This window comes from Tupaia chinensis, unplaced genomic scaffold, assembly GCF_000334495.1.
Source record: "Tupaia chinensis unplaced genomic scaffold, TupChi_1.0 Scaffold000075_1, whole genome shotgun sequence".
Lineage (NCBI taxonomy): Eukaryota > Metazoa > Chordata > Mammalia > Scandentia > Tupaiidae > Tupaia > Tupaia belangeri.
In genome coordinates this window covers 3715415-3736381 of record NW_006159535.1, presented here as the reverse complement: position 1 = coordinate 3736381, position 20967 = coordinate 3715415, and the positions used below count along the sequence as shown (strand labels likewise).

At 35.7% G+C, this 20967-nt stretch overlaps 1 long non-coding RNA gene across 2 annotated transcripts in view; it reads left to right on the top strand.

Annotated features, from left to right (window-relative positions):
• The window catches only part of LOC102486795 (uncharacterized), a 72885-nt gene extending 61061 nt beyond the window's left edge, over positions 1 to 11824 (top strand). The window contains exons 5-7 of one of the 2 annotated variants that reach the window (XR_333657.1): positions 1522 to 1652; positions 1906 to 2038; positions 11757 to 11824. This is a non-coding gene — a long non-coding RNA (uncharacterized LOC102486795). The remainder of the gene's footprint in view (positions 1 to 1521; positions 1653 to 1905; positions 2039 to 11756) is intronic. The other variant, XR_001369735.1, reaches the window with a different exon arrangement.
• The last annotated feature ends 9143 nt before the right edge of the window (positions 11825 to 20967 follow it).

Sequence of the window (20967 nt, the reverse complement as noted above, 5' to 3'; positions counted from 1 at the left end):
ATATATATATATATATATATATGAATTCATTCATATGAAAACTGAATGAGCTCTCAAGAAAAACATTGAGCATTGATATGAATAAGCTTTTCAACATAAGATAACTGAATGAGCTCTCAAGAAAAACATTGAGCATTGATATGAATAAGCTTTTCAAAGTAACTGACAGTGACTGCTACTGGAAATGAATATGACTTTCATGGGAGAGAAGACTTCTACTCACCTGGGCGGAGTTTGTATAACCACACTTGTCACTGATTATTCTTTTTGTTTGTTTACTTAGTAAATACTTAAGAATGGATCTTATTGAAAAGATTTCAACAACTTTTTCATACAAGTGGTGACTTCTTTGGTTTATAAAGAAAAACTTTCAGTAGGGATACAATGAAAAGTGGGAGGAGGACAAGGAGAGGATGTGGGTTGGATATTATCTTCTGTGCAGTGTAGCATTTGCTCTAGATGTCTAAAGAGATAGTGTTATCAATCTCACATTGTTAGTAATCATATCTCCGTGCTCTGATTAATGTGGGTGTAAAATGTGTCTGATGTAGCAGCATGTGTCTGAAACATTCTAAGACAAGAAGAGTCAAAAAGCATTTTAACTTAAAAAATGAACTTAAGGCTAAAAAAGATAATTTAATTTAATAGACAAAATACTATATTATTGCATTAGAAGAAAATTCATGAAAATATATATGTTATAGACTTAATAGTATATGTAGAGCTAGTATGTTTTTAAAGCATTAAATCTTGGGCTACAACTGTTCTATTTTCAAATCATCACAATGAGGTTAAAATGAAACCTAAGAGTCTGCTACTGTACCTAGTATATTTTTAAAAAAATGATAATTTCTCTTCTCCATTCCTCTATTTGAATAGTCAGACATATGTCAAAGCTCTTATAAGGAAGCTAATTTATTAGCTAATGGAAAATTATTGTTGATTAGCTAGTGAATTATTTCAAGAGTACCTTTAATTGAAAAACTAGGGACTAAAAGTAATCTGAAGACAAGTTCTGAATGGGTAAATGTGAATAATATTTAATAAAATTTACCCGTTTCTTGTTACAAAATTGACCACTTAGTGTGATTAGGGCACTGTGAAGGTGCAGTGATCATAATTTGGTCTGAAATACTATATATATGTTTTATGCACTATTCATAATTATCGGGTTGTTGGAAAAGTTATACATTTTTACAAAAAAAAATGGATAAAAAAATTTATGACTTCTCAGGTAACCCTATAGTATAATATAATCTTTCTAAGTTATAAACTTGGTGGTTTTAGAATCATTGCTGATATTTTTACATGCAATTAAGATGGACAATACATAGAACTAGAATAGGACTTCTTTGCTGTAAAATAGAATAAAGAGGTGTGTGTGGTGGTGGAAAGAAAGAGAGAGGAATAGAAAATTAGAAATGATGGAAGTATATCTGATTTTGAAAATCAAAAATAGAACCTTGAAAAGTTCATAAAGTTTTGTTCAGTCTCTAAATCATATCTTCCTCTCCAATGCAGACTATCTCAATATTTCTGTGTCGCATTCAGTGGCCAGAAGTCCATGCCTGAGTGATAAAGCTGCTCTGGTGGAGATAAGTTTACTTCATCTCTAGTGGGGTTCCGGTGAGAAGCAAGAAAGGAGGATAAAGGTTTATAGCATTATGATTCTTGGTATCTTGATGAACAGTGCCTTGGTTAAAGTGGTTCAAATTCACATGTGTAGGAAAGAGGGGAATCCTTTGTTCATGGACTAAAACAATAAGAAAAGAGGAGTGTCCTATTTTGGGGTTTCCCTGTACAGTTCATCTTTTTCAGAAAGGAATCTCCTTTATTAAAGTCATTTTTTTCAGAAAAGCTTAATCATATTTTTCCTTGCTTTATGTGTTTTTCTGTCTTTTGTAGGAGAAGAGAAGACAATGAGGAGAACAGAAACCAGGGAGGAAGGAATGCTAAAAAGAGGGGAGGGAAAAAATATGGGGATAAGAAACAGTCAAGAAGAGTCTCCATAGGCCTGGAAATCAAGATTCCTTCATAGGTCTGTTTTTGAGTCTTAGACCTGGCACTTTGCTTTCTCACTTTTTCTCTCTCTCTCTTCCTGTCTGGTGAGCACATGTGCCCTTCAGCAAGTTAAAAAAATAATAATGATAAATAAAATTAAAATAAACAATTCTTTAAAAAATAGAATCTGGTTATTAACAGGCATGAAGCATAAAAATGGGCTTCTCATTAAAAATTCAAATGTCAGTCCCTCCTATGTGCAACTAAAAGAACCCCCTTCTTGTCTCCTTTGAACAGCTGTATTGGCTCTGGAAAAAAAAATGAAAAAAAGTCTAGTTTCTGGCAGGAGAGGTAAGTTATAATGGAGATACCTAGAAAGGGGAGAAAATAGAAAAGGGAGAGAAGATGAATGCTTCTGCTGGGTGTGCTGCCTAAGATTCTCCTCATATGCTTGGGGCAGTTGCAGAATTGAGCTTGTATTTTGTCTTGCCCTCAATGCTCCTCTCCTAGAGTTGAAAATATGTTGAGTTCACACCAGAAACTGCATCCTCATAGAACCCACTTTACCTCCTCTTTTCTTCTTTTTGTTTACTGTACCTCCTTCTTCCCTCCTAACACTCTTCCATGAGTGGGCAGAGAGGGAATTTGCTGTGGCAGCTCTCATCTTGATTCTTCCTCCCTTTGACCTCTGGGTTCTCATCCTAGGAAAAGCTTTGAGGACCCTGTAGGACTCCTAGCCCTATTTTCTCTCTGTCAGGCACTTACTGTGCCAGGAAAATGAAGGCAGGAAAAGGATTAATGGCATTATTTTGCTGACTCTGTTTTAACTGGACCCTGAACCAAAAGGTAGATAGGAAGACAGTAAAAAAATAAAGGCTGGGCAAATAAACAACTGTTTTGTTTTGAAACAATCTTTACATGACAATTCTTGTATTGGACAAGTAGGATTAGCACTTTATATTGCATAAGCCATCTGTCACTGCACATTTAGTAAATCAAATAGCTGATCTAAAAATCACTATGTGATATGTTATTCTATAAATGATAAGAGCAATATCTATTATTTGATCTTGCAGAAATTAGAAATATAGGATCAGAAAAGTCAATATCCTGGTGAGTTGCTGCACCCTAAAAATCTATCACTATGTCACTACCGGAAAAATCTCTTCAACTTCTTTTATCAAGTTAGTTCATGACTCCATTTATTTAAATCTTTCCCAATTTCAAATATTTTCTGTCTTCCTACACACTTCTAAACTGACATTCCTGAAAATTTTTAATTGGGCTTTCAAAGTCCATTCCTCATTTTTTACCATCCGTCAACAAAAGTACAACATGATTAATTTGTTATGTTACTTGTCTTCTTTGGGTCTGATTCCTTTCTCTCAATTTGCTGATTTCTTTCAGTTTAACCTGCTCAACAATAGTTCTACATCTTGGCTCAAATCTGCTAACTTCAATTCAGCCATCCTTGAATGTAGTCCAATTGATATTTCTCTCCTCCAGCCTTGAATAATTCTTAAAAGACTGCATAGTCTGGTTTTTAATTACATATGCCACTCACTCACTCTTTTTTTTTTTTTTTTAATTTTAGCAATAGGGCACATGCACTCAAAGGAGAGAGGGAAAGTAAGAAATTACATTCTAAGGAGAATGACCGTGCTGCAATCCCTTTTTCTCCATTATCCTCTTGGGACTTGGGGTACACAAGCACCTGCACCTGGTGTGTTTTTAGGCCACTGGGTCCAGGACTTGAACCACAGAGTTGGCCATGTGGTGACTTAACCACCACATCATCTGCTAGACCCACTCACTCTTAAATAGCATAGCATGTGAAAGGGCCTTATGGTCTAAAAATCATAACAGTGTTTGGTTTATATAGTAGTCATCTAGTAATTATCCATTCATTTATTCATTTGTTCTATATTATTATTGTATATTGATTATTTTCTCCCCAACAAAGTGGCAGGTAATGGAAGAAAGTGATCATTTCGTTTCCTCTTTTATATGTCCCAAACAGAGCCTGGTTCCCTGGATTCCACTAGTAGGTAATCAATAAGTACCAACTGAATGATTGACTAATGCACTTTGCATTTGGATTCCAAGTACAGAAACCCTTGAGGATGCCCTGGTCCTCTAAATGATTTGAAACTGACCTCTACTACATGGTGGGAAGTTCACTGATCCTTTGCAGATGGGAAAGTTGAAATACAGAGAGGATTAAATACTCTCAAAGTCAAGCAAGAGATTAATAGTAGCTACAAGCTAGAATTGAGGGGGAAAGCATCCTGACTGCTAGTTCTGACTACTAGTTCAATTTAGAGTCATTGAATGATGCTTTGTTTCTGATATAGGTAGCTTTTGTCTACCTAGTAATTTCTGATGTAAGGCTATAGCATGTTGCTATATGAGTCTGCTTCTTTTTTTGTTTTGTTTTATTTTGTTTGTTTTTTAGTGACTCTTATAGATAAAAATCTATCTAGTCGCCTATCATGGTGGTTGCTATTGGTTTCTTAGTTGGCCTTGCAAGCCAGAAACTATGCCTTATGTGTCCTTACATTTTTGGTGTCTAGTACAGTACCTAGCACATAATAGATGCTTAATAAGTATTTGTTAAAGGGATGAATATTTTCAGATAAAATTATCTTTTTACAACAATTGAACAATCCTCTTCATATCATACAGGGGAGTTAAACATATAAACTGTCCTATTTAATTCGTAGGAACCTATTCTTAATGTCAAATCATAATTCTTTTGTCTAGTTATTATCCTTTAGGGATTAAATAAGAAACTGAGCCCACTATAGCATCATTTTTTATTTGATTTGTAAACCATAGGCTAAACAAGGCTTTAATTTCCACACGTAAGAGTGTAACACTTACATATGTAAGGAAAGAAAGAAATTTCTTCCAACTGAAATAAGAGGTAATTTAAGGAGACATAATTATTGACCCCAAGTTAGGAAAAAAAAAGTTTTAAACTTGACTCATCTGTGCCTTATGAATTTCATAACTGAAGATTAGCTTCTCTTAATCAGTTCAACATCCATTTAAGGGACAAATTGATTAGCTCCTTACATAATTAACAGAACATTAAGTACTATCACTTTGAGTTGAAAAATCGTTTTGATAACAGCACATATGCATAGTTTAACAGTAAGATACTAAATGGTGTTATCTCAATCATAATCTTTTTTTCCCAAAAAATGTCAAGGGGATATAGGTATTTGCAGCTAGCTCAGTGACCAATGTTTATTATTCCTAAAGTGTTTTCATTTTTTCTGGCTGGTATTAAATTTAATTTTTTTCCACAGAGAATGAGAGCATGATATAATGTATAAATAAAAACCAACATTATTGTGCATAATTTGTACTAACTCTTTACTTAGTGAAATAATAAACAACACTGTTTTGAGGAATAGGACAAAGAAAACAATTAAATATTAAATGTTCACAAATCATTTAAAAAAGAATTGGTGAGGAAATAGATAAAAAGAGTGTAAAATGGAGAGAATGGTTGTTAAAGGTATCAGGAGCCATAGGGGACAAGATTAATGAACCTGTAGAATTACAGTTAAATAATGTGTACATATAAAAGAGTAAAAGCAAATAAGACATTAGAGAAATGAAAGATGCAAGAGTTTCTTTCTGCTAAAGCCAGGTCCAAGGAGATTTTCAAATGGTGAAGAACAACTGGGAAATGGAGCTTACAATCCACAGGGGGTCAGCAAAGTTGTTTAAAGATGTGCTATGACAGTACAGTCCATAGAAAATTGCATTAAATTACACAAATACATAATTAGAGCTAGAATTCAGAATGTTAGGCAGCAGTATTCTGAACCAGATGGTAGTTGATTCTGACTACACCTTGGGCACGGAGGACCTAATTAGTCTTTGTAAGAAAGAGTGCAGGTGTCAGTCAATTCTGGAGTTAGTGCTGAGTAGGACAGGTTAATGGAGACACTGGAATATTTGAAATTGATGAGGCCTGAGGCAAATTTCAGACACTATTTGAAGAAGTTTAGGAACTTAGAGAACATGCAGGAACTTTGGTTTAGGCCTGTTTCTTAAAGTCTCCAAATATATGCTGTATGTTTATCTTTTCAATCCTTTATCTTAAATCACCAGACCCAGTAAGGATTAATTCAGAAAAGGATTGGTTTGTAGGCTCCATCAATAGGATAATTAACTACTAATCTAAAGTGATCAGGCTATTTTAGTATTACTACATGCTACCCATTCACCAAGGAATGCTTGGGTGTGACAATGTAAAACTAACCTAAATGGTAGCAGAGGCCACATAATTCCTAAAAAATAGTCAAATAATTTGACTTCCACTAGACCAACTTCTCAACAGCTAGTGTTTATAAGAGTTGCCTGACTAATAAGTAGAAAATAGAGTCTGAGGATTGTCCTCAGTTTGGGGTAGGAACTGGAATCCATACTTTTAATAAATATTGATAGATGATCCATAGACTATCCTTTCAAAACTACACACAAGTCAAGAGTTCCTCAAGAGTAAAGAAAGTTATTTTTAACAATTGCTTTAGGACCAAATGTGATGATGATTGGCAATAGTTAATAATGATTAATTTAGTGAATTGACAAATACATGGGTGAACTTTATATCCCATGATTGTCTCCCACTTTTGTTTATTCTCACTTAATACCAATGTATTTTCAGATTCTGTAATGTTCGCAGAATCTAAAAGTATATGTACATCATACTTCTGAGGTTTTAAATTATTTTCTGGGAATACAATTACATGTTATAGGTTCTTCACACCAAACAGTTTCTTATAAAGTCTTGAATTAAGTAAAAAATTCATTTTGGCAACTTTCAAAGCTCACTGAGGAGAAGAGAGATTGGCTTAAAGCACTAGGGAGTTTTATTTTTGCACATAAATATTTATATGTGTAAGGGGTGTGTGGTTAATTATAAGCAACGGGAGGAGAATGACAGATGCTTAGATCCTCTGTCCCCATGGAGAGACAGACCTTGCTTGTTGGAGTGTAGTGGCACATCGTGTGGTCTGTGTATTGAATCACTGATTTAAATATTGCAGCAGCTGGAGTGCAAAGTGTATCAGCAAATACTACAGGAGGAAGGGTGTGTGTGTCCTGAATGCAAAGCAGAATGAAATAGGTTTGCATAGTCACACTGAGTAAGGCTGTGGATGGTGCTTTTCTTTTTATATTTCTGTTTCAAAGAATAAGAGAAGGGTAACTTGGATGTCCAGGGAACACAGGGTAGACACAGGCCATATAGTTGAGTAGAATCAGTAGAGGATCTAGTGTTCCTAAATCCTAAGTTCTCTCCCCTGCAAAATGAGGGAGAGAGGGAGAGAAGTAAAGATAGAGGGGGTGAGAGGTAAAGAGAGAGGAGAGAGAGAGAGAGAGAACTCTCATCCAGCCAGGAATAACCTACTGAGAGAATTCATCTCCATAATGAAAGCACTAAACTGAACTAGTCCCTACTTCAGTACTCGTAAGGGGAAAATCTGTTTCTAGCTTCATGCTGCTCTCCTTACTCTTACTCCCCCTTTTGTTGTTGTTGTAATTGTCCTTTCCCTTTATACTTCCCAAAGTCAGAAATGACAGAAAAGCTGGAGGAATGAGGCTGGGGGTGGAAGGTGAAAAAAAAAAAAAAGGTTAACACTGATGCATAGAACCTTTCTACTTAGAGATATGATGTTGAAAGGAGTGGACAAAAATAAAGAGCAGCTTTAGAAGAAGTGTGAATTCAAACAGTAAATAAACATAGTTCATACTTGAGACAATGAAATAACTAAAAACGTTAACTCCTTTCCTCAACATCTGTAGTTGTCTTCTCCAACCTGTACTGATGATTTTACATCATTTGCTGAACGTCTTGGAGAAACCCCTTAACTAAAAGTGTTCCCAGAGAATCCATGATATCACAAGAAGAGCCACCTAAATCTCAACCTGAAAATGCCCTTGAAGGTCATCAGAAATTATTGCCTGGAGTCATTTAATATACCAATTCCTTCTAAGTCTAAGTCACAGCTCATCATGCATGTTGATGCCAGTGAGTTTTGTAATGTTCATGTGGAAACAGCAGGGAACATTGATCTGGATTCCACTTTGCCTCATGCCTCATCAACCAGATGGTTGGCTGTATCAAAGCCAGTAACATTGATGTCAGAGGCGAGAGAACACAGCTGGATTTTCAGGTTCAAGGGGAAAGAGGGAAGCTATAATGCTAAAAGTTTGGGAGGAAATTGCCTTTGGAATAGTGGATAGAGCCAACTAGAACTGATAGAGAGTTTTTAATGTTAAGTCCTGCAGCAACATTTCTGTGTAATTGCTTTCTAGACCATAGTAGAATTTGAATCCTCTTTATCTCACACCTGCTAACAGGCCTACTGATGCCAGTCAGCTAGCTATTGTGTTTCAGATCTAGAGGAGATTTTAGTATTGACTTAAGACTCCCACCAACTCTCAACAACTACTATGTATGTATCTTCACTGTTACCCTTGAGATTTTGGGTGACTAGCTTGAAACCAGAAAGTACAAGGATAGACAATGGCTTAGGAAACCAGCTCCTAGGAACTTGCTGATGGAGATTTTATCTTTATGAATATATCAATATAATTTTGCACTTTTATTAAAATGTGAGAAACTTAATACACATCTTTGCTTTCTGGCTTGGACATGCTAGGGCTAGCAGGAAATCTAAATGCAGGCATGTGGTACAGGGGAGGGTGGATGGGCTCTTTCTTTACCAGGATTATATAAGGTAGGAAACTTGAAGAAAGGGCCTTAGGTGTTTAGTCTATCTTAATTGCTGTTAAAATGTTTACTGTTCAAGCCTATGTGATCCATTTGAACATGAACACTCCCCTGTACCATATCTGGTCATTTCTCCAAAGGCCGTGGGACCTGGTACCCATGTGTTGGCATATCAGTGGTCTTACCACTTCTGGGCCCCTGCATGAGGGTGGGATCCAAGTCTTAAATACTTATCTGGAAACTAAAATCCACACCCCACCCCCATCCCCAGGATCTTGAGAAACCTCCCATGCTATAAAAATTCTCTCTCTCATTCCAGAGTTCAGGTCATTAATTCCTTGTTTTCCAAGCACCAGCTTCTTCCCAAAGATCTGGGTAAGGTTGGGGTAGTGGAAGGGGTAACTGCCTTAGGAGCTCTTCTGAAAAACAAAGGAGCAACTATAATAGTTCCCATAAAACAAAGGAAACTGATCACAGGGGCATGATTACTCTTCTTGAAAGGGAGGTATTATGAGGAAAACTTCCTTTTCATCCTTTATATTCTCCTACTGCAGCAAGAACAAGGCAAAATTAATATCTCAATTAATCATCCTGCCACAGAGAAGTAGGTGACTCGTAGGTTACTGAGGTTCAGTGAAGACTTGTGGGATATGTACACACTATCTATGATTGAATCAAGTTTGGCAATGTAGAATTAGAGAACGATTGAGCAATGATTTGCAGATGAGTGTTTGATCCAGGCAGATTCAGGCAATATTTCACTGAGGCAATATATGTGGTATTTGGTCTTGGGAGAATTTCATATCCAGAGAGAGAGAGGGTTATTCAGACCTAAATGTGCAAGAACAATAAACAGTATTCCTGTTGCCAGCAGCGCCTGCATATAAGTGTGCATAAAATGCTTAAGTAGTAATCCCTCTGTGATGCTGCAAAGAAGACATTTTCTCCCATAGCTGCTGCAGCAAAAGGGGTGCTGTGGATTTTAACCCCTAAGAATTAACCTATGTAAATGAGTTCTGGGTGGCAGGGAAGATTTTTTCAAAAAGCACTCAGCCCAGAAGTAGCTCTTTTCTTGCCAACATTCTGGGTGATTTATACAACTGTTCCCATTGAAGAGTGCAGAGAGGAATTTGCAGTAGAACATGATTGTAAAGCTGAAGACTAAGATGTCCCCTGAAGTTGTGATAATTGCACAGAATCAGAGTGAAAAGATCAGAGAAAGACAAAGACATTTATTTTAGCAATAATAGTGCAGTGATGAGATAAACAACACTTCAATTGCAAAGTGCTTATTATTGTCTGTTACTGTAAATAGTAACTACCATATTCTTATTGTACTTATGATATATTACAACAAAATGAAGGAAAAAAGAATAAATGTGTATTAGTTACTGTTTTGATAAATACCTATAATAGACAGCAAATATGTCTACTAATTTGTCCCCACACTATATCCATACCACTGGTAGTGACTTTGTACACTAACTCTGAGCTAGGTCATATTATTTGCATTTTAGTAGATGTGAACATAACAAATATAATACAGGCACATTCGAAAGTGATTGAGTAATGGCATTGCACTGTTGCTCTCCCATTTCCTTCATCCCCTAGTCTCTGGAACCACTATTCTCTCTGCCTCTATGAATAACTATGTGAACAAATCCAGGCTACTCTGTGGGAAGATGAGGGACACATGGTCCACTTGCCCCCATCATCACAGCCAACAATAAACAGACCTCCGAAGGTTGAATCAATTGACTTATCAGCAACTGACTGTAGATGTGTCAGTAAGCTGCACAGAGACCAGTAGGAGAACTTTCCAGCGCAGCCCAGCTCAAAATTATGACTTACCGAACTTTGAACTAAATAAATGGTTCTTATTTTAAACCACTAAGTTTTGGAATATTTTGCTATACAGATTTGTTACTCAGCAATAAGTAATATTAGGTAATTTGAATAGAAGACTTACTGCTGAGTGAAGCATGCCATGCTATGAAGGAGAGGCATTGTATGTTCCCACTTAATATGTACCAAGTGTCTGCACTCTATGACTGAAACTAATTGTCTAAAGGATATAGAAATGCAATATATAGATGTAAATACCAGATATAGTGTGTGTGAAAGAGGAGGGTCTGAGGAAGGACATTTGGGGGAGGGACAGGGAGGCAAAGCATTAATAGCACAAAGAAGTATGGTGTAATCTGTTGAAGATATTTTGTAGTTTTAGCAACAGTACTAGGGAGAAATGCTCACCTGTTGAAATATCCATTTTAAATTTTTAAAAAATTTAAAAATGTAGAGTTAAAAAAATAATTATTTTAGCTTTCCTACATAGAATCTCTTTTCTACTCTTGGGGGAAAAAAAACCACAGAGAACTTGAGATAGTGATCTCTATTCAGAAACTGTTTTACTGATTGATTGCCTTTTTTGGTTTAGCATTTCAAATGTTTATTTAAAATAAGTATATTATGTGGCTTTCAATTTACATTAATGTAGAAATATTACTTTGGGGAAAATAGAGACTCCAAGTTTAAAAAATAAAACAAATAGAAACAAAATTAGTAGTGCAGTTTTAGAGAACTTAATAAAAAGTAACTGTAAAAAATAAAAAGTCATGATGCATTTTTCTATTAAAAAATGTGTCATGACTTTTCTGATAACCTAATCAATATCGTTCTTTACACAAATAAAACCTCCTGTAAAAAAAGTATTTTTTCGGGACCAGCAGTTAGCATAATGGCTATGTCACTGGACTCCCATGTAGTCAACCACGGTTCGAGTCCCGGACCCAGTGGCTTAAACTCACGCCAGACGTGTGTGCGTGTGTGCCCAAGATCCTGAGAGGAGAATGCAAGAGAAGGGATTGCAGCGTGGCCATCCCCTCTGGGGGGTGATTTCTCGCTTTCTATCTCTCTGTCTCTATTTGTCTGGCAAGCACATGCGCCCTATAGCAAAAACTTCTCAAAAAAGAAAAAGTATTTTTTCACTTTGATTTTACAGATGAGGAAGAAGAGGCAAAGAGGGAATGAAAACATGGACCAGTTTCACACAGATTGTGAAGGGTAGCACAGAGATCGAGGCAGCCTGCTCCCAGCATCCACGAACTTAACTGCTATGCATGATCAAACACTAATTTAGGACTTAGCTGTTTATTAAGCCAACAAGAAAAAAGCCTGTCTTCAAAAAAATGTTTATTTTCTTTTAAAAAATATCTTTGTTATGATAATTATTATATAGGCATGATTGATATGCAAATAGCTGTACATATTTAATATATACAACTTAATGAGTTTGGAGTTGAGACAGAAATATAAATCTATGAAGTCATTATCACAATCTATGCCATAAACATGTCCATTATGTTCAAATAATTCCTCCCGCCTTCCTTATTTATTGTTATTATCTTTATTATTTTGTGGTAAGAACACTTAACATAAGATCTACCTCTTAGCAAATTTTTAAATATTCAATACAGTAGTGTTAACCATAGGCACTATGGTGTACTGATGACTTCACATCATTTGCTGAACTTCTTGGAGAAACCACTTGACTGAAAGTATTCCCCGAATATCTCTAGGGGTTCTTCATCTTTCATAACTGAGACTTTGTGCCCTTGATTAATATTAGGTCTTCGAGAAAGTCATGATGTATTTTTCTATGTTTTTCTATGCAAGAATGCATCATGACTTTCCGGATGACCTAGTACCTTACTGTTCCCTTCGTCCCCTAGCCCCTGGTACTGCCATTCTTCTCTCTGCCTCTATGAATTTGACTATTTTAGATTCATCATGTAAGGTGTATCATGTAGTATTTCTCCTTCTGTGTCTGGCTTCTTTCACTTAGTGTAATATTCTCCAGGTTCATTCATGTTGTTGCATGTGACTGGATTACCTTTTTTTCCCCTTAGTTGAATAATAGTCCATAATAAGAGTTCCATATATTGCTTTCAATTAATCCTTTCACTTTTCTCGAAAATGTCTCATATTAAAAAAACAACCCTAGTGGCATAGTGGTTAAGTTGGCTGGATTACACCTGGCCAACTGCACAATTTGCCTGGACAGGTGGCTTGAAAAACATGCCAGGAGTCTGTGCATTGCGTAACCAAAATCCAGACAGGAGAGAGAAATGGAGGAGAAGGGATTGTGTTGTGACCATTCCCCTTGGTGGGGGTTGGAGGGTGGGAGGAATGGTATTCTTATTTTGTATCTCTCTCTCTTTTTAATTTGCTAGAGGGCAACCTTGCTCACCAGAGAGAGAGAGAGAGAAAGAAAATGAGAATGCATCCCCCTCAGAGGGAATGACCATCACACGGTCCCTTCTCTACCATTCTCATCTTGAAATCTTGGGTACACATGCACGTTTACAGCATGTTTTTCAAGCAATCGAGTTTGTGACTTGAACTTCACATCCAGTCGTATGGTATCCAGTACTTTAACTACCATACCAGCTAGCTGGCCCTCACTTTCTCTCTTTTTCTCTCTCTCTCACACATCCTCTAGTCAGATTTAAAAAGACAAAACAAAGCTGAAAAAACAATACCGTTGGGAACCTCTGGCCATTATGGAACAGCAAGGATCCTATTCACTCACCTTTTTAAAATAACTGTCAAACAGGTAAAGCAGTAGTTTTCAGGCATTACAACAGGAGGCATGTGGCAGTGATCCCTGAGATGAAAAAAAATAAATGAGATAAGCCTTGCAATTCTAACAACTTATTACCAGAGAGAGTGTCTAGGCAGCTGCACAGAGAAGGGGAACCCAAATAGAGAGGAAGAGTTATCCTTTATTGAAAAGACTAAGTTTTGGTCTTCTAGGCAGACCAAGATGGCAAGAATTTACAGGACAAAATATGGGAGAGATGAGAGCTACAGAGTGAGAACTCTAATTACCTGCAAAAGGAACCTTTATATATTTGATTGAGTAATTATTTGTTCATGCATGTGAGAAAATTTCCTGAGGTCTTAGGAAAAAAACCCTGGAAAGGAGTAGGTAGATTGCATAAGCTTGGGAATAGCTGCTGTTCTCATTAGCTGGAATAGAAAGACCTCTCAATATAAGGACCTAAGGTAGAATCTTCAGAGAGATATTGCCTTTATAGTGGGGTCAAATTAACCCTAGGCTAAAGGTTGCTTAGAACCCACACTAAAAAAGCTTAAGAGCAAAAAGTTGAAATTATAAAACTAATTTCAAATAATTTAACTGCAACTCAGAGCTTATCAATATTAGGTTTGGAAAAGTCATGATGTAATTTTCTGTTTTTCTATGCAAAAATGCACCATGACTTTCCCAGTAATAGTTAAAAGAATACAATAACTCTAATACCCAATAATATTAAATGCAAAATGTCTCACATCCAACAAAAATTACCAGGCATCTGGGCCAGCAGATGGCTTGGAGGCTAAGGTACTGCATCCCTCATGGCCAGCTGTGCAGTTTGAGTCCCAGACCTGGTGTTTTGAAAATCATGCTGGGCATATATGTGTGCATGCTCAACATCCTGAAGAGATTGGAGGAGAAGAATTTTGGCATGACCATCCCTCTCAGGGGTGATGTCAGACCTTTTCTTTCTTTCTCTTTCTCTCTTTCTTCCTTGCTTTCTTTCTTTCTTCTCTCTCTCTCTCTCTCTGGAAAGTGTATGCACCCTATAAAAAACTTTTTTAAAAAAACTACCAGTCAACTGAAGAAGCTGAAAACTATGATCCATAACCAGGAGAAAAATCAATTGAAGCCTATCCAGAAACAACATAGATAATGGAATTATGTTACAGACATTAAAATACCTATTTCATATGTTAAAAAGGAAAGGAAAGCAAACAAATGATGAAAGAAAGGAAAAATATATTAAAAAAACAACAACTGAACTTCTATATATGAAGAATACAATGTCATAAATGAAAAATAAATTTAATGGGATTAGCGAGTAATTAGAACTCTGCAGAATAAAAGATCAGTCAAAGTGTACTGGCTTTATAGCCTACTGGTTAAGGGAGCCAGATCCTGCATGGCTGACTGCAGTTTGAATCCTGACTCTGGTGGTTTATAGAAAGAATAAAGAAAAAAATAAGGAGGGACAGATACATACTTACAGAAATAATAGTTTAAAAAATTCTAAATATGACAAACATTGTAAGTGCATAGATCCAAGAAGTTCAGTGTCTCCCAAGTAGCACTGCTGAAATCTAGTGATGAAGATAAAATCTTAAAGGAGCTATATATAAAAGACGTGTTACATGCAGAGGGATAAAGATATGGGATTAAGATATGAGCTATAGCATATTTCTTGGTAAAAACCATGCAAATAAAAAAAATGGAATAATTATCTTTATAGTATAGGAGAGGGAAAATATGCCAATCTATGATTTTATACCCAACAAGATATCTTTCAAAAACTAAAGGCAATTTTCTGTTTTTCTATGCAAAAATGCACCATGACTTTCCCAGTAATAGTTAAAAGAATACAATAACTCTAATACCCAATAATATTAAATGCAAAATGTCTCACATCCAACAAAAATTACCAGGCATCTGGGCCAGCAGATGGCTTGGAGGCTAAGGTACTGCATCCCTCATGGCCAGCTGTGCAGTTTGAGTCCCAGACCTGGTGTTTTGAAAATCATGCTGGGCATATATGTGTGCATGCTCAACATCCTGAAGAGATTGGAGGAGAAGAATTTTGGCATGACCATCCCTCTCAGGGGTGATGTCAGACCTTTTCTTTCTTTCTCTTTCTCTCTTTCTTCCTTGCTTTCTTTCTTTCTTCTCTCTCTCTCTCTCTCTGGAAAGTGTATGCACCCTATAAAAAACTTTTTTAAAAAAACTACCAGTCAACTGAAGAAGCTGAAAACTATGATCCATAACCAGGAGAAAAATCAATTGAAGCCTATCCAGAAACAACATAGATAATGGAATTATGTTACAGACATTAAAATACCTATTTCATATGTTAAAAAGGAAAGGAAAGCAAACAAATGATGAAAGAAAGGAAAAATATATTAAAAAAACAACAACTGAACTTCTATATATGAAGAATACAATGTCATAAATGAAAAATAAATTTAATGGGATTAGCGAGTAATTAGAACTCTGCAGAATAAAAGATCAGTCAAAGTGTACTGGCTTTATAGCCTACTGGTTAAGGGAGCCAGATCCTGCATGGCTGACTGCAGTTTGAATCCTGACTCTGGTGGTTTATAGAAAGAATAAAGAAAAAAATAAGGAGGGACAGATACATACTTACAGAAATAATAGTTTAAAAAATTCTAAATATGACAAACATTGTAAGTGCATAGATCCAAGAAGTTCAGTGTCTCCCAAGTAGCACTGCTGAAATCTAGTGATGAAGATAAAATCTTAAAGGAGCTATATATAAAAGACGTGTTACATGCAGAGGGATAAAGATATGGGATTAAGATATGAGCTATAGCATATTTCTTGGTAAAAACCATGCAAATAAAAAAAATGGAATAATTATCTTTATAGTATAGGAGAGGGAAAATATGCCAATCTATGATTTTATACCCAACAAGATATCTTTCAAAAACTAAAGGCAAATAAAGACATTTTTCATAAAAACAAAAGCAGAATAAATTCATCGCCAGCAGACTTTACTACCAGAAATGTAAAATAAAGTTAAGCAGAAGGAAAATAATGCTGGAGAAAAACAGATCTCTGTGAAAGAACAAAAAGAATTGGAAATGGCAAACATATGAGTAAATATGAAAGACATTTTTCTCATTAAACACTCCTTAAGTTATTATTTAAAAATAACAACAATGTATTCTAAGATTAATACTATATACAGTAATAAAATATAATACTACAATAGCACAGTGGACAAAGGAGAGAAACTGAAGTATATTGTTAAAATTCTTATACATGAAGAGGTATAATATTATTTGAAGTTAGATGTGATAAATTATAGATGAATGCTTTAAATTTGACGAGTTTAAAAAAGTTTCTACAAACTTAAAAAGAGGGCTTAGTTACGGTAAAAAATAAATAAATAACCACCAGAACTGATTATATATTTGTTTAATCAGTCAACACTTATCTCGTGAACATGTTCTTGTAAAACAGCCAATCAATGTCCATACCTTTACCGCTGAAGTCAGTCAACCCAATATGAACTCATTTCCATGTTACATGCAGTGGCATAAATACATGAATTATAACCTACTTCTTATTAAAAGTCATGCAAATCAGAAGAAAATGAAATAGTATCTTTAAAGTATAAGAGTATAGTTACCAGAGAACCAAAGAACAAACCAATCAACTTTAATTTCACCTGAGTAACTGCTCTTCTACAGATCATGTCACTTTAGTTAAACCTCTCAAGAGCCTCAAACTTTGAGTGCCACACGTCCCTAAAATAAATGTAAAATCAATCATATGCTCTGCTTTGAGATGTGCCTAACCAGCATGGCTCTTTCTGTCTACTATCTTTTTACTTGATGTATTGAATGGTGGTCTCAGTATCCCTTGACAGATTCTAGAGCAATAATAAAACAAAAGCAAAACAAAGAAAATAGCTAGTGATCCCATGGTGAAGGTAAAATGGAATCATTAAAAAAAAAATTCTATTACTCTAGAAGAAAACAGGAAAAGGAAAAAAACAAAAAAGGAACACAGAAAAAAATGGGACAAATATAAAACAAATAGCAAGATGGCAGATAGGTAAAGTCAACTACATCCAATATTCACATTAAATATAAATGATTCAAACAATCCAACTAAAAGGAAGAGCTTGAAAGAATGGATTGAAAAGTGAGTCCCAACTATATGCTGTTTATACATAGCTCACTTTAAATACTTGTAAATTAAGAGCAAAAGGATAGATATGGGGCCAGCAGATGGTATAGTGGTTATGTCCCTGGACTCCCACATTGCCAACCATGGTTTGAGTCCCACACCCAATGGCTTGAAACTCATACTGGGCATGTATGCATGTGTGCCCAAGATCCTGGAAGGAGAATGGAGGAGAAAGGATTGCAGAGTGGCCATCCACCCTTTGGGATGATTTCTCACTTTCCCTCTCACTGTCTCTGTCTGTCTCTCTCTCTGTCTGGCAAGAACACATGCCCTAAGGCAAAACCTCTACAAAATTAATTAATTAATTAAAATAAAATGAAAGCATAGTTAAAGGTATAACATACAAACATTACTTTAAAGTATGTTGCATTGGTTATATTAATATCAGATCAAATACATTTCAGAGCAAGGGATATTACAAGGGAAAATGATAAAATGATCAATTAATGAAGAGGACTTACTTTCAAATAGGCATATACATAGTAACAGATTAAAACACATGCAAGAGCCAGCAGATGGCATAGAGGTTATATCACTGGACCCCCACTTGGCCAGTCGTGGTTCACGTCCTGGACCTGGTGACTTGAAACTCATGTCAGGAACATTTAAGTGTACACCCAAGATGCTGGGAGGAGAATGGAGGAGAAGGGAGGAGAAGGGATTGCAGCATGGCCATCACCCCTGGGGATGATTTCCCACTTTCCTGTCACTGTCTCTGTCTCTCTCTCTCTGTGAGTACAAGCACCCTAAGGCCAAAAAAAAAAAAAAAAAAAACTCTGTAAAAACAAACAAAACACATGATGCAAAAATGATAGAACTAAAATGAAAAATATAAATCCACAATTGGAGATTCCTAGATTCCTCTCTCACTAACTGATTATAGAATTATACCGAAACTCAATAGGAGTATAGAAGACTGCCAACTACATGACCATCTATGTGGAAAATCCTGAGACCTCTAAAAATTAAAAAAAGAAAAACTACTAAAATTTGTCAGTGAGTTTAGCAAATTCACAGGATACAAGGTCAACATCAATTGCATATATGATTTTAAAAAGCAATTGCATTTCTACATGCAACCAATTCTCATTATTCACAGATTCTGTATATGTAAACTTGCCTACTTGCTAAAATTTATTTGTAACCTCCCAATCTATACCTGTGGCGCACTCACAATGATTTTTGGACATGTACAGAGCAATGAAAAATGTGAGTCACCTGATGTTCACACATTCCTGGTTGGGGTAGGACAATGTGATGCTCTGTCTTCTTGTTTCAGTACTCATTCTATAAACAGGTGTCTTTTTATTGTATATTTTTCAGAAATTGGAGCATTAGAAACTTAAACTTTGAAAACTTTGGAACATTTCTTCAAGTCTTCATTGCCATTTTGATTTTGTCCTGTTGAACTATGTACAACATATTGAAATGCAAAATGAGCTCCATAGAGTAATTCATATCAAAGTATTGTCCACTTTTTGGAAGTTTGTTTACTTCTTCCATGAGAGAGAAAGAGACAGCAAGAGAGGGAGAGTGGAAGAGAGAGAGAGAGAGACATCCCTAAGAGAATATTCACAATACAATCTATACCTGGTCTCAGCTGGTCTGAATCATGGGCATATCACATGTGTGGGATGCTCAGAGAAGTCCCAGGATGCTGGGGGACAACAGATGACATAATGGTTACCTCACTGGACTCCCACATGGCCAACCACAGTTTGTGTTCTGGACCTGGTTGCTTGAAAATCACACCATACCCAGTTCAAATTAAAAGCATGTGAGATATGTAAGAACTATAAATAGCTTCCTAGACATTCAGATCAAGCTTGCAGATAAATGAATTATGAAAAGCTTTTGGTTTTACAAAAACTTTGTGTTTTGTAGTTAAAAGTTAACAGAGTTTTGAGTGAATTATTCTATTATCTTTTGGGTTGAAATTAGATACTAAAAATAGAAGAGAATTCAGGGATCATCTTGTTTAATGTGTCCAACATCTTGTAGAAAAATAATAACGATATTTAATGAACACTTTAAATGCAAGTCTCATATTATCTCACATTTGATCTTGGTTGGCCATCACATTAACAAGTCAGCACTGGCCTCCAATAAAGAATCAGAGCCAGATACCACTTGGATAAAGCAAATGAAGTTACTTACTAAATGACACAGCAAGGAATCAGCATAACATGAAACTTCTCCAATGAGACATTAAGTCTTAAGTTTTCAAAATTTTCCCCAGAGAGACACACATACCAGTGGATAGATGGTGGTTGGTTATTTAATCTCTGAGTGACAGCACCATGGATACATTCATTAAAGCAGTTCTTCCTGAGTAGTCCATTTAAAAATAATCTCCCAGCTTTACTTATTCTTTAATCAGTATCTTACTTTCTATTAGAAATTCTGAATATAGAAATAGCTTTCCTTCATTAAGTGCCCACTATGTGTCAGTATCATTATCACTTTTAATCTTCACAACACTCAAGGTAAATATTACCACTGCCATTAACAGGTGAGGAAAGTGATAGTCATTTTTTTTTTTTAATTTCTTTTTAGTTTGCTGTAGGACACATGCAACCACCAGATAGAGACAGGGTTGTGGGGGACAGGGATGAGAAATAAGCCCCCCCCCACCCCGGGAGGATAGTCACATAGCAATCTGTTCTCTTCCATTCTCTTCTCAGGATTTTGGGCATGCATGTGCACCTTGCATGATTTTCAAGTCATTGGGATTGGAATTGAACCACTTAGTCGGCCATATGAAATTCAATTGCCTTAACCTCTGCTTCACTTACGGGCCTGCTATTACTATTATTTGTATAAAGAGCTATTTTTTTTTTAACTGTTGTAGTATAGCCTTGAGCTTCTATAAAGGTACTCTGCAGAAATCTAAATATAAATCTAGATAAATTAAGAACCTGCTATTCACATAATAAAATAATACTTTTTAAGAAAATTTTATTAAATAACAGTTTCTTTACAGTTTTCTTGGCATATTTGTTTATTGGTCATTCATTATTTGATGGGGAGTCTAAGGAATCTCTGCCAAATGCTAATCAGTCAGATATGAACACAAATGATTTCATAAATAATAAAATCACTGAGAAAGTACAACTGAATATGTGTATTCCTTTTTACATAAATACATGTATCCTAGAAGTAGGTTGATTTGGGTTGGAAAGATATTCTTCCTAGGTAGTTAGAGAACATACTTTAGAAGTTCTGCATTAAAAAGAACCCTGTCAGATGTTATTAAGAGAATCACTGAGCTGAACTGAAAACTGGAGACAGGATTCCTATTTACAAAATGGGTAGACAAGCTAAATAGTTTATACTAAATGCTGTAAGTAAAGATATGCTGTTAAAACCCAACCAAAAAAATGTTGTAACAATTATTTTTAAG